At 45.7% G+C, this 14,178-nt stretch overlaps 1 long non-coding RNA gene across 1 annotated transcript in view; it reads left to right on the top strand.

The window, feature by feature from the left end:
* Positions 1–343: 343 nt before the first annotated feature.
* The window catches only part of LOC135303947 (uncharacterized), a 25,640-nt gene continuing 11,805 nt past the window's right edge, over positions 344–14,178 (top strand). Inside the window, exon 1 of the long non-coding RNA XR_010365370.1 lies at positions 344–566. This is a non-coding gene — a long non-coding RNA (uncharacterized LOC135303947). The remainder of the gene's footprint in view (positions 567–14,178) is intronic.

Raw genomic sequence — 14,178 nt, 5'->3', positions numbered from 1 at the left:
AGACTGTCCCCGCCGTGAGGAGAGAGACTGTCCCCGCCACCAGGACAGAGACTGTCACCGCCGCGCTGCCGCTGCCTGCGAGTGCTGCACCATCTTCTCACGCCGGCGCTGCTGCCACCGCAGCAAAGAACAGCTCCTGTGCCACGCTGCCGATTCCAAGCAGCGCCATCCTGGCGCGGGACAGAAATAAAGCGGCTCGGAGAAGCCAGCACGGGGTCGTTCCTTATTTCCTTTACAATGAATCTCAGAGGCTGAGCCCGCGTTTCAGCAGCCGAAGCGTGACCCTGCCGGCCGGCGGCAGAGGTCGGGCACGGCCGCTCCTGGGCCTGCCCCGATCGCCTGCAGGGATTGGGGCACGCTGGTGCACACCTCAGCTGTCTGCAGGGCGCACGGACGCTGCTGCCAAGTGAAGTTCGTGCTCCGTCAAGCGCTGCCGGTGAATTCGCACACTTTCTGCTTGCTGCAGCTCCCGGGAAAGTCAACCCCCTCCGTTCCAGACGTGAGAGGAGTTTTCCCCTGGTTCAAGGACTACCTCCGAGATTTTCGTTTCAAGAATCTTGGGTTTCGTGAGTATTCCGGTGGCTGGGACGGACCGGACTGGGGCACCTTAAAATTGGGTGGGGGTGACTCCCGGGGATTAGGGGAGGCACAGTGCACAACATTAAAAACTCCTATGGCTGGTGATTCTTGGGTGTTTTTGTTTGACCTGGGAGATGGATGGAAAAGAACCTAGCAAATAGTCTCAGTCTGAGTTTTCTAGTGGCCAGGACGGACCCGACCGGGGTGCAATGGGGTACAGCGAGACTGTCTGCTTAGGAGAAGGAAGTTTATAAGCAAATTGTGGATTCCTTGGTGGGGGAGGGTTTTGTTTATCACAGGTGTTATAAATGATAAGCTTGACTACGCCAATATTCAAGCAGCAATCAATTTATTTATTAATGAATATGGTAAAGTATGAGCAATACAGCGCTGAGTAGAGTGGGGGAAATTTTCCCTCCAACTGCACACTGATAGTTGGGGCTTACAGGTATTTAGAGGGGTACTCATAAGCTTTCTCAGCAGTTTCTATTCTCAATTTTTACATCACAATTCCAGCTATCAGTAGCAAGGGATTTTTATTTTAGTTTTTTCAGGGAGAATGGGAAATTAAAAATACTTTTTCTTCCTTAGATGCTAATGTATCTTTTACTAGTTTTTCTAGGCTGTAGGATAATGATAAGTGCAGAACAATGTTCTTTTATGGAACCTTATCTCCTTGTAACATTTCAGTTAAATGCCAGTTGATGTTTGGCTTCTCCTTCTTCAACTTTTTGGCTAAACGTTTCCTAAACCTCCAGTGGCTGTCTCAGCACCACACTGCCTGTATATCTGTAAAACCAGCTCATAAAGAGGAGGAGCATCCCAAAAGAGATTGTTTGGCTCATTTTAGTCTGTTTATGTTTGGAATACGGAAAGTTCAGTTGTGTAATTCACAGTGATTCAAAAATGAATGAGGGAAATATCATTTGCACTTTCCCCATGTGCATGTCCAGTAGCAAGCAGCCTCTGCAAAAAACACAATACTGCTTTTATTCATCCACAATGTATCAAAACAAAATTGGTTAAAAGGGGAGATGTGAAAAATTTAATGTTGGCAATGTGCTATTGGTACCTAGTTTGGGTTTTACTTTTTGGTAATTTAAAACCTGATCCTTCACATTCCTACTGGAGACCTTTAAGTTCTAGGCATGGATTAAGTGCTTCTGAAAACCAAAATTTTGATTAAATGTTCACAGCCAGTGAATTGGGTTTTGTCATTGTATTTTCAAAACATGAATATAGAAATAAGCCTGCAAACACCAGCAAAATTAAAAACTACTTGGTTTGGCCAATGAAGCACAAGCAACCAAATGTGTTCAAACTTGTAGAGAATTCTTTGTTTTCATTTTCACAAGTTTCACTTGATTTCATGGAGGATCAAAGTGAACTAACAAAAAATAACTGCTCCCACAATAACCAGGAACAAAAGAAGAACAAATCCTTCCTCAACATAAAACACAGCTCCCTCTCCTCTGTCTATTGACTCTGACACACCTCAATATTTTGTTTAAACCAGTGCATAAAACGCCTTCTGAGTATGTTTATTTTACCTATATAGAGTGTCTGTGTGTGAAATTATATTTATACAAACACGTATTATTAGTTGTACATGTAGGCATGAGAATGTAGATAAATCTAATAATTTAGCATTACTAACAACCTGACTGGGTGTTAGTTTCAGTAGTAGGCAGCTTAATAGCTGAGAGTGTTGAGAGGTAACATTTTTCACTTTTTTTCCCTGTTATTATTTTGCCCTGATTTACTGGGCAGGTTGCAAGAGTGGTGAAGTAGGTCATGGGGATTTATTGTTTGAAAATAGAAGTTCAATGGGTCAGAGATTGGATTCAGGCATGGATTGAACCCAAAACATCCTGAAAGGTGATGATTCAGAATTCTGTCCCTGTCTTGATTCCTTCTGTCTGAAACTCAGGAGACAAGTCTGCCTGACCTCTGGCAGCTTCAGTCTCACCCATATTCCTCATAACTGTGTTTGTAATGGACCAAAAACTCCTGCGTGGCAAGGGAAAGCTTCCAAAATCCCAGAAGAGACAAAACTGTTACTGCAGTGTATCCCATAGGATTTTCCATAGGGTCCTCCTGTATTCACAAGCAACCATCTGATGATGTTTTGGAAGAAACCAGACTGGAAAGTCTCCTTTGTGAAGAGAGGAAGGTGTGAATATCAGCAGGGCAATGGGGTGAGAGGAGACTGGAACAGCTGCACTGGCCTTTCCTTTTCCTCTCAGCACTTTGCTGGAGGAGGATCACAGTGCCTCAGAAATTCAGATAATAATGAGGACACTGTGGAAAAACCCAGACTTGTAGAAGGTTGAGAAGCAGGTGAACAGCAGCTTTGGAGAATAGCTGTGTGACAGTGAAAACTTAATGCAGTTCTAAGAAATAGTATCTGGCATGCACTGTTTGGGACTTGAAAATTGGGAGAAAATTTGAGATTTTCGTATAAAAATTGGTTGGGTGGGGTTGTTTGGTTGGTTTTTTTTGGGTTTTTTTCTTTGTTTGTTGGGGGTTTTTTGGGGGGGGGTTGGGGTTTTTTTTTGTTTTTGTTATTGTTGTTGTTGTTGTTGTTTTTTAATAAGGAAGTTTAAAAAGGAAAAATAAAAATCATTGAGAAAATTTTCCTGGGCCCATCTGGAGCATAAGTGGGAGAGGGAGCAGTGAGGTGGGTAAAATGGAGATTAGTATGGTGGATTTGGCATTTTTCTGAAGCAAAACAGATTCTTAAATGTCAAGAGTCAGGAGTATTAAGTGTTTAGGAAGCTGTCGAAGAAGAGAGTGGTGAGAGCTATATGAAGAGTGTGTGGTGAATTGCATGAAAAGATGAGTTTTAAAGAGCAAAAAATCTTCTGGGAGGCTGTTGCAATTAAAATGGAGGACGAGGTGTTGGCTGAGATGTGTACTCTCCTTTTTTTCTTTGTATAACACATTATTGCTGATTCCTGTGGAATGGTACAAGGTGTGAGAAAATAATTCTTTTTTTTTTCAGTCTATATGTGATCACAATTCAATTCCTGAGGACATTTGTATAGTATGATACACCTTAGGAAGTTACAATGTAGAAGAATTCAGATTTATACTGGCTTCAAGATACTCACAGCATCTGGTATGAGTGAGGATGTAGATTTCAAATGTTGTCCCTCCCTTGATGTCTCCAGTCACATTGGTCACATTCTTGCTGAATTTTGTATCACTTTTCTAAACTTCAGTGCTATACAACATTGGCACTGCTTTTCTGTCTGGCTCCATCTGTCCTTTCACTCCATCTGAGATATTTAACTTCAGTGTACAGAGGATTTGGCTTCTCAGCCCCTGCCAGCTTTTCCCCAGGAGCCATAGGTGCTTTGCTCTTCCCTGCTGCTTTTCATGCTCCACAGAAAGGCACAGTTTTTGAGCCAGCCTTTGGCTTAATAGCCAAACCATCCCTCTGTGAAGCATGAAGGACAAGAGAGAGCAGCGGGGCAGCCCCAAGAGACAGATGGAAAAGAAGCTGACTTGGTGAAATCAGCAGCCAGGCTGTGCCCCACCTCACACAAACAAACCTGGCCACAAAGAGCAGCTCAGGACAGCTCTCAGGCTTGAAATCCTGCTGCTGAGCTTGGAGGGAAGAGCAGCTGGAGCTCCCTGGGAAGCCACTTTGGGCCAATGTCCCTCCCAGCTGTGCCCCACAAGGGCATTCACAGGGGTGACTCACGCCCCTTGTCTGTGGAGGTGCCACCCTGCTCCACACCAAACCATCTGACTCACAGACAGTCTAGCAGAGTGGCAAAACCTCTCATGTCTTTACTGTTCTTAGTACCAGACAGTAGTTACAAGATTTTCCAAGTCTGTGTAGATGATATAACTATACTTAATTGGGGCCTCTTTGTGATCACATGGCAATTGGATAAGCTAAAAACCCACCAAAGTACAAAGCAAAAGGTCATCTTACTGTTGCTTGTTCTGTTTGCTTTGGTTAGCAGTCAGATCAGAACTTTGGCTAGTGGAATGGCCATTTTGAAACACAAATCTCTATTCAAATCAATAAATTATAACAAGAGTACACTCCAGCTTCTCATATTCAAATATTTTTACAACTCTTAAATTGAGTTGCCTGGGTCCACAGTAATGGGTTTTTATTGCTTATACAATTCAAAGTGTGTGTCACCTTCGTCCAGAAAATGCTATGGACTCCTCAGTAAAAAAAAAAATTGAATTATTAAGAAGCAGAAGCTCCTTCTTCCTTCTCTTCCTTCTCTTCCTTCTCTTCCTTCTCTTCCTTCTCTTCCTTCTCTTCCTTCTCTTCCTTCTCTTCCTTCTCTTCCTTTCATTCTTCTTCTGTTTCTTTCTATCCTAACCAAACTGAAACCACTGGCCAGAGGAAAACAAATTTTAAAAAAGGAATAGTAACAGAAATGGTTGATGTAGAAGGCCTTTATTTCCCTTTCATGCATGAAAAGCATGATCAATACCACAAGCATATGTTTTGCAGCACACTCATTTGTTGTCATCATGGACTCTCATTCTATTCCTTTGGTTGTATCTTTCAGAACACCTTGAGACTAATTATTATAAGTAAATATTACAATATGTGAATTTCCTCTGTAATAGAGGGTTTCTCTAAGTTTTCACACTGCAGCACAATAAATGCATTTTAAAAATGCCATGGAGGAATGAGGTCAGCTGTCAATATATTATGAAGAGAGTGAATTCTATGCACAGGTCTTACTGCATTAATTAAGATAACACAGGGATATGATTGTAAACTCTTTAGATACATGCTGCCTTCTATCAGCTTGTCATCTGAGAAACTGGTTGGTAGATTATCCTGAACATAATGTCAAGGTTTTTAATCAAAACATGTTCCCTATTCAGAAGAAAATCATATAATGGCATTAGCAAAAGTATTTGAATTAGATCTGTAGAGAGAAGGATGTTGTAGAAAAGGGTTGGGAAAAAGGTAATAACAGGCCTAGCAAGTGGAGGTACAGGAACAATGGATTGAATTATAGCATGGAAGGCAAGCTGTTCTCTTTAATCAATAGTGGGTGACCCTCTGTAAAACCTCCTGTGTCCAGTACAATTTAAAACTCAGAAACCACCTCGTGTGTCTGAGACTTTCCCAGTGGAGAAAAAAACCCATATTCTTGGCTTCCACAACAACAGAGTTGTTTTGACAGGCTCAGCAGGCTCAGAGTGTGGCTCTGCAGAACGCCTGGGTGCACAGGGTGCTTTGCCCACAAAAGCTGAGGGAGAGGCTGGGGAAACACGAGGCAGAGTGCTGAATGGGTATGGCAGAGCCAGACTGTACAGGTATGGATGTTTATGGGTGTTCATGCAAAAGAAAAGGGATTCCTGGAATGGCAAACATGCTGGAAGCACTGTGTGTTAACTCCTGGCTGGCTCAGTGCTGGTCCCTGAAGGGTGCTGGAAAGCATTCCAGACTTGGAGACCTTTGATCTGTCTCAGTCCCAGGTGACTGACTTGTACCAGCTCCCTACAGAGAGCAAAAGGCTGAAAGCCTGGCTTGTGTGTTCAGCAGCAGATGGAGGCTACAAATGTCTTCTCTATCACTAGGAAGAAGTGTCCTCTGCTTTGTCCAAATGCAACTGATATAAGAGTTCTCATGGTTCTCTGTCACTGGACAGAACTGCAAACTTTCGTTTCAGCACGTACATGCAGCCTGATTCTTATTTTATTTTATTTTATTTATTTTATTTTATTTTATTTTATTTTATTTTATTTTATTTTATTTTATTTTATTTTATTTTATTTTATTTTATTTTATTTTATTTTATTTTATTTTATTTTATTTTATTTTATTTTATTTTATTTTATTTTCAATAGCAGCATTCAGGACTGGCTTTATGATTTCTGACTGAGGACCCTAAGTAGGTTTCCAGAATTGGAAGTGTTCAAACCACATCTCCTCCAGCCCATGCACAGAGGGAGGGGAATCGAGTGTGTCCTGCCCACAGTGCAATTTTAACTAGAAATCCTTTTCTCCATGGGTAGTATGGACTCCCAGAGCAGGTACTGAAAGCTCATGCTTGCTGGGGTTAACCTGAACATTTGCACAGGAAGGAATAAAGCTACTGCCAAGTGGTTTGTGGAAAGCCCACCAGAACATGGTGAGATTGTTCTGCTGTCCTTGTGCTGAAGACCTTTGTGTTCCAGGCACAGGAATTGTAATTTCAGCTGACTGGAAACACAAGACAGTGGCTCGTGGCATGTGAGTGGCTGTTTAGCAATGCAGCCTGCTGTAAGCACTTCAGGTCTCTCTTCCAGACTCTGCACTCTTGTGGTACCAAATCCTGCCCAAGGAAAGTGCAGCAGCACTCAAACTGCAGTGTGGGGGTGTCTGGTGCTGCCTGTGCTACAGAATTTCAGCTGTGCTCTCAGTGCTTGATAGGAGACAGAAACCCTGGGGGCTCAGAGACACTCAGCTTGTCCCTCAGGTGATGTGGAACAGAATATTCCTAGGAATAAGGTCAAGCTGGAGAGGAAACATTTCTGTCAGCTCTTTCCATGCCCCAAAGAAACCACATATCCCCATTCTTCCACACTGCAAGCAAGGAGAAAAGAGGCCAAAACATGTAAGATCATCAAACTGGTTTAGCTGCAGAATGAGAAGGAGATAGACAAGACACATTATCATTTCTATTTTAAAAAGTTGGAAGAGTTTGCAAAGTTAGGGTATGGGGTGACACCTGGAAAAAGAAATCCTGATCCCTTCTGTTTTTCCCACACCACTTAGGTGATTGGAAGTGGTCAGCACCACTGAGTTTGTCATATTCCATATAGCAATAGTTGGAAATTTTGTTTTAATCTGAAGCTAGCTCAGAACATTTAACTTGAGAAAGTGTGTTTTGTGGTCAGTTATAGTATTTTAGTGCTTTTTACATAAACAACTTCCTCAGTTTTCAAATGAACTTGCCCAGATACCAAAAACGTTGTCTTCTCCTGTGATATGTGAGGATGCAGTTCTTGTTCTAAACTTCAGTTCCTGCCAGCAATGCTTTTACAGCCATCTGACATGGCACACATCTGCCCTTCTATAGCATTTATCCTTAAAAAACCCTCCAAGAAATCTCTGGAGGAATTTATTACTGAATAATAATGGTTTCTTAAGAGAGGGAGTAGAGGTATAATCAGAAGTGGAAACACTTGAAGCAAGATCTCTAGAATCTACTGTTTCCTACTGTAATCTCACTTAGGAAAGCATCTGAAGTGTGTGCTTGAATCGTAGTAACTACACAAGCAATAAACACATTTCCTAAGTGTCGTGGGGACAGGACATTTTCATGCTTATTATCCCAAATCGTAGTTTCTGTTCCCTGCTCCGTTTGTTGTGTCTATCGTTTTGTCCTTCCCCCCCCCCCCCCCCCGCTTGGGGGCTCGGCTTTTTGGCATGCTTGCTTGGCCGGCTGGCTGCTTGCTTGCTCTTCTAGCTTTGCTTCTCTTTCTTTTTTTTCTTGCTTTTTTAGCTCGCTTGTTTTTTCGCCATTTTTTTTCCTCCTTTCCCCGGTTTCTGTTGTTCCCTTCCTTCCCTTTCCCCCCCCCCCCCCCCTTTTCCCCCCCGAAGATATCGGACCGGCACCGGGCAAGGGGCTCTGTCCGGGGTCTGCAAGAGAAGCTTCGTACCCTCCGCAGCGAAGAGAGAAACGGCTCGACCCCTTGGACTGGTGAAACATCTGTTGCCATCTCGGGCTATTTCTCTTGTGCTGGGAGTGTTTTTTTTGTTGTTCTTTAATAAACAAGTTTTTTCCACTTCCCCTCTGAAGAAATTCTTCCCGAACCCAGTGGTGGGGAGGGGGGAAGGTGCGGAGGGTTTTGTTTCCTATAAGGGGCTCCTTTGGAGATATTTTCCCTAATTTGTCCTAAACCAGTTCAAATAATTTGGTGGCCCGTACGGGGATACCGGACGAAGTGGAAAAAGCTTTACTCTAATAATATTTTTTGGCTTTAACTGTTTGTGGGAATATTGGTATGTCTCCTTTTAAAGTTGTAATGTCATTTGGAGTGAAAGCCTGCCTCTATCTCTGGTCATTAGAGTTCTTTGAAGTTTTCATAGCTTTATGGTCACTGGGGTTATTTTCTTATCCAGAAATAGCTCCGGTATTGTCCCTAATACGTAGCTTTTGTAGCAGAAGGGCACTAACCAGAATATTCATCGGGCTGGGCTTGAGTGTGATACTTTGCAAGGGGCTTATAAAAATGTTGTTATCGGTTCCAGGAATGTATAATTCGTGGTTGCGGCTGTGTGTTAAATTTGTTATGGGGGAGGAGGTTATTCAGCCTTTGCTTTCCTTTTCCTCCTCCGAATTGTTTACATTTCTATTAGAAAATGTTCAGTTCTCCCTGACTGCCAAGGACACCATCTTTCTGTTATTTAATTTAACAACCTTGCTCTATACTGTCTGCAGTTTATATAAGATGAAGGCTGCAATTTCTAGAGGGGCTGGTGAGACCCCTGATTTAGGGGTACAACCAAGGGTAAAAAGTCCTGAGTGGTGTGGGAAATGGGAGGATATGGGCCAAATTTTAAAGGAGTTTTCTGATCCGGTAGACTGGGACTTTCCATCTGAACAAATTCAGAACCCGGCTGAGGTGGCGAAGTACCTGAAAGGGAAATGCCAGGATAACCCTAAGGAGAAAAGGATCCTTGCAGTGAGCTGGGCCCTGGCATATGCTTATCGTACCCTGCTAGATACTGTAGGGCAGCAGACAGAGGCAGGGGGACAGGGAGATAAATCAGCAGCTATCCCAGTTACTCAGGCTGCAGCTAACACCCCAAGCTCGAAGCCAGCAGTTAAATCAGACAGTGAGCCTCAGCCAAGGGCTGTTGCTACTAGTACAAGAAGTGGAAAGTGTACAGATAAGACTGACCGACCAGTGGAGGATGATGATGATTACGATGCAGGAGAAGGACCCTCAACACCTCCTGACATAAAATCAGGAGTCAGAGCAACTGGCACAAGATCAGAGGCCACTATTGATTCCTTCTCCCTGAAGGACCTTCGAGGCCTAAGGAAGGATTATCGGCGACAGCCCGACGAATCTATAATTAGTTGGCTGGTCCGCCTTTGGGATGCGGCAGGGGAGGCTACCATTCTGGATGGCACTGAAGCGAGACATTTGGGATCCCTGTCACATGATCCCGTCATCGACCAAGGCATGATGAGGGGGGCTAGCCCTCACAGCCTCTGGGAACGGGTCCTGGACAGCGTGGCACAGAGATATCTGTGTGCCGATGACCTCTATGTTCAGCAGACACGATGGACGACCATAGAACAGGGGATCCAACGCCTGAGGGAGATGGCAGTGGTGGAGATCATTTTTTCAGAAGATGTAACAACTAGGAATCCGGACTTTGTACCATGCACACCTGTAATGTGGAGGAAACTGGTGCGACTTGGGCCACCTGAATATGCTTCTGCGCTAGCAATAATGAAGCGGGAGGAGGTATATGAGACTGTACTCGATATGGCGAAGAAACTTCGGGCATATGCGGATGCTGTACATGGCCCAACTCATGCCAGAATTGCAGCTGTGGAAACACGACTGCAGGAACTAGAAGACAAAATAGAGGAAAGCAGCAAGAAACTCAGGGAAGAGATTAAGGAAGACCTCCTCCAAATTTCAGCTGTACAAATTAGAGGCCCTGGTACCCAACGCAGACGTTCCCTTGTTGGGGAGAGAAGGTACACCCCACGAGCTGAGTTGTGGTTCTTCTTACGTGAGTCTGGAGAAAACATGAGGAAATGGGATGGGAAGCCTACTGCTGCTCTGGCACAACGAGTGCGTGAATTGAAGGAAGGTAAGAAAAGGAAAGCAGCCCCAGTTGCCCGTAGCCGAACAGCCAGGTATGATGATGATGATGACATGTCTGATCCCCTTGAGGGAACCTCCAAGACATATGCCCCAGGAAAGAAGGATAAACAGGCGTAGAGGGGCCCTGCCTCTAGCCAGGTAGAGGCATGGGAAAACCGTATCTTTTGGACGGTGTGGATCCGATGGCCTGGCACATCAGAACCACAAAAATATGACGCTTTAGTGGATACTGGTGCACAGTGTACTCTAATACCATCGGGACATGTGGGGGCCGAGCCTGTTTCCATTGCTGGTGTGACAGGGGGATCACAACAACTGACCCTGGTGGAAGCTGAGGTGAGCCTGACTGGGAAGGAGTGGAAGAAACATCCCATTGTGACTGGCCCAGGGGCTCCGTGTATTCTGGGCATAGACTTCCTCCGGAACGGTTATTACAAAGACCCAAAGGGACTCAGATGGGCTTTTGGCATAGCTGCTGTAGAGGCAGAGAACATTAAGCAATTGAACACCTTGCCTGGACTGACAGAAAACCCATCTGCAGTAGGACTCCTGAGGGTAGAAGAGCAGCTCGTGCCAATTGCGACCTCGACAGTGCATCGCCGGCAGTATAGAACGAATCGAGATGCCGTGATCCCCATCCACAAAATGATTCGTGAGCTGGAGAGCCAAGGGGTGGTTAGCAAAACCCACTCACCCTTCAACAGCCCCATCTGGCCTGTGCGTAAATCTGAAGGGGAATGGAGATTGACGGTGGACTATCGTGCCTTGAATGAAGTGACTCCACCACTGAGCGCTGCTGTGCCGGACATGCTGGAACTCCAGTACGAGCTGGAGTCCAAGGCAGCGAAGTGGTATGCCACTATTGATATTGCTAATGCATTTTTCTCCATTCCTCTGGCAGCAGAATGCAGGCCTCAGTTTGCTTTCACCTGGAGGGGCGTGCAGTACACCTGGAACCGACTGCCCCAGGGGTGGAAACACAGTCCCACTATCTGCCATGGACTGATCCAAACTGCATTAGAGGAGGGTGAGGCTCCAGAACATCTGCAATACATCGATGATATCATTGTGTGGGGGAAAACGGCAACAGAAGTGTTTGAGAAAGGAGAGAAAATAATCCAGATTCTCATGAAAGCCGGCTTTGCCATCAAGAAGAGCAAAGTCAAGGGACCTGCTCGAGAGATCCAGTTCCTTGGAGTGAAGTGGTAAGATGGACGGCGTCAGATTCCCACCGATGTCATCAATAAGATCACAGCTATGTCCCCACCAACCAGCAAAAAGGAAACACAAGCTTTCCTAGGCGCCATAGGGTTTTGGAGAATGCACATTCCGGAGTATAGCCAGATTGTGAGCCCTCTCTACCTGGTCACCCGCAAGAAGAACGATTTCCACTGGGGCCCTGAACAGCAGCAAGCCTTTGCCCAGATCAAGCAGGAGATTGCTCATGCTGTAGCCCTTGGCCCAGTCAGGACAGGACCAGATGTGAAGAACGTGCTCTACACTGCAGCCGGGAACCATGGCCTGTCCTGGAGCCTTTGGCAGAAGGTGCCTGGGGAGACTCGAGGCCAACCATTAGGATTCTGGAGTCGAAGCTATAGAGGGTCTGAAGCCAGCTACACTCCTACAGAGAAGGAAATTTTGGCAGCCTATGAAGGAGTCCAAGCCGCCTCGGAGGTGATTGGCACGGAGGCACAAGTCCTCCTGGCACCCCGACTACCAGTGCTGGGGTGGATGTTCAGAGGAAAGACTCCCTCTACCCACCATGCCACCAGTGCTACATGGAGCAAGTGGATTGCTCTCATCACACAGCGCGCCCGTATTGGAAACCTGAATCGACCTGGGATTCTGGAAGTAATTACAAACTGGCCTGAAGGTGAGAATTTTGGTCTCGCTGATGAAGAAGAACAAGAAGTGACACGAGCGGAAGAAGCACCACCATACAACCAACTGCCGGCAGAAGAAACACGGTATGCTCTTTTTACTGATGGTTCTTGCCGCATTGTGGGAATGAATCAGAAGTGGAAAGCAGCTGTATGGAGCCCCACACGACAGGTCGCAGAAGCCACTGAAGGAGAGGGTGGATCAAGCCAACTCGCTGAACTTAAGGCCGTTCAGCTGGCTCTGGACATTGCTGAAAGAGAGAAGTGGCCAAAGCTCTACCTCTACACTGATTCGTGGATGGTAGCCAATGCGCTGTGGGGCTGGCTGGAGAGATGGAAAGGGGCTAACTGGCAGCGTAGAGGAAAGCCAATTTGGGCTGCTGAAGAATGGAAAGATATTGCCACCAGGTTAGAGAAACTACCTGTGAAGGTTCGCCACGTAGATGCCCATGTCCCCAGAAGCAGAGCTAATGAAGAGCAGCAAAACAATCATCAGGTAGATCAGGCTGCAAGGATAGGGGTGTCAAAGATAGACCTAGATTGGGAACACAAGGGAGAGTTATTCCTAGCTCGATGGGCCCATGATGCCTCAGGCCATCAGGGTAGAGATGCCACCTACAAGTGGGCACGAGACCGAGGGGTGGATTTAACCATGGACAGTGTTTCTCAGGTTATCCATGACTGTGAGACGTGTGCTGCCATCAAACAGGCCAAGCGAGTGAAGCCCCTATGGTATGGTGGGCGGTGGTCCAAATACAAGTATGGGGAGGCCTGGCAGATTGATTACATCACACTGCCTCAAACCCGCCAAGGCAAGCGCTACGTGCTCACAATGGTAGAAGCCACCACAGGATGGTTGGAAACCTACCCTGTGTCTCATGCTACCGCCCGTAACACCATCCTGGGCCTTGAAAAGCAGGTCCTTTGGAGGCATGGTACCCCTGAGAGGATTGAGTCAGACAATGGGACTCATTTTAAAAATAATCTTATTAACACCTGGGCTAGGGAACATGGCATTGAGTGGGTATACCACATCCCCTACCATGCACCAGCTGCAGGTAAAGTGGAGAGATGCAATGGATTGTTAAAGACCACCTTGAAGGCATTGGGTGGGGGGTCTCTCAAGAACTGGGAGCAGCATTTAGCCAGGGCCACCTGGTTAGTTAACACTCGAGGTTCCACCAACCGAGCAGGTCCTGCCCAGTCTGAGTCCCTCAATATAGTAGATGGAGATAAAGTCCCAGTGGCCCATGTCAGAGGTTTGTTGGGGAAGACAGTATGGATTAATCCTGCCTCGAGTACAGGCAAACCCATTCGTGGGATTGTCTTTGCTCAAGGACCAGGTTATACCTGGTGGATAATGCAGAAAGATGGGACAACCCGTTGCGTACCTCAGGGAGATCTGATTGTGGGATGATATAATTGTTTGTTAAGCGTGACCACCATTGTCTGTACATTAGATCATACAGACATGAAACAGAAGGAAATATGAAAGTGTCGAAGGTCTGAGCAAGTAAGAATGAAAGAAAACGTGTAAGTGTGGAAGGTTGGAGCAAGTGAGAAGAAAGTTTACGTTGTTCAATAACATGTTCACGATATGGGATAAGGGGTGGAATGTCGTGGGGACAGGACATTTTCATGCTTATTATCCCAAATCGTAGTTTCTGTTCCCTGCTCCGTTTGTTGTGTCTATCGTTTTGTCCTTCCCCCCCCCCCCCGCCCTGCCTGGGGGCTCGGCTTTTTGGCATGCTTGCTTGGCCGGCTGGCTGCTTGCTTGCTCTTCTAGCTTTGCTTCTCTTTCTTTTTTTTCTTGCTTTTTTAGCTCGCTTGTTTTTTCGCCATTTTTTTTCCTCCTTTCCCCGGTTTCTGTTGTTCCCTTCCTTCCCTTCCC

This window comes from Passer domesticus, chromosome 6, assembly GCF_036417665.1.
Source record: "Passer domesticus isolate bPasDom1 chromosome 6, bPasDom1.hap1, whole genome shotgun sequence".
NCBI lineage: Eukaryota > Metazoa > Chordata > Aves > Passeriformes > Passeridae > Passer > Passer domesticus.
This window is presented reverse-complemented; position numbering and strand designations above follow the sequence as displayed.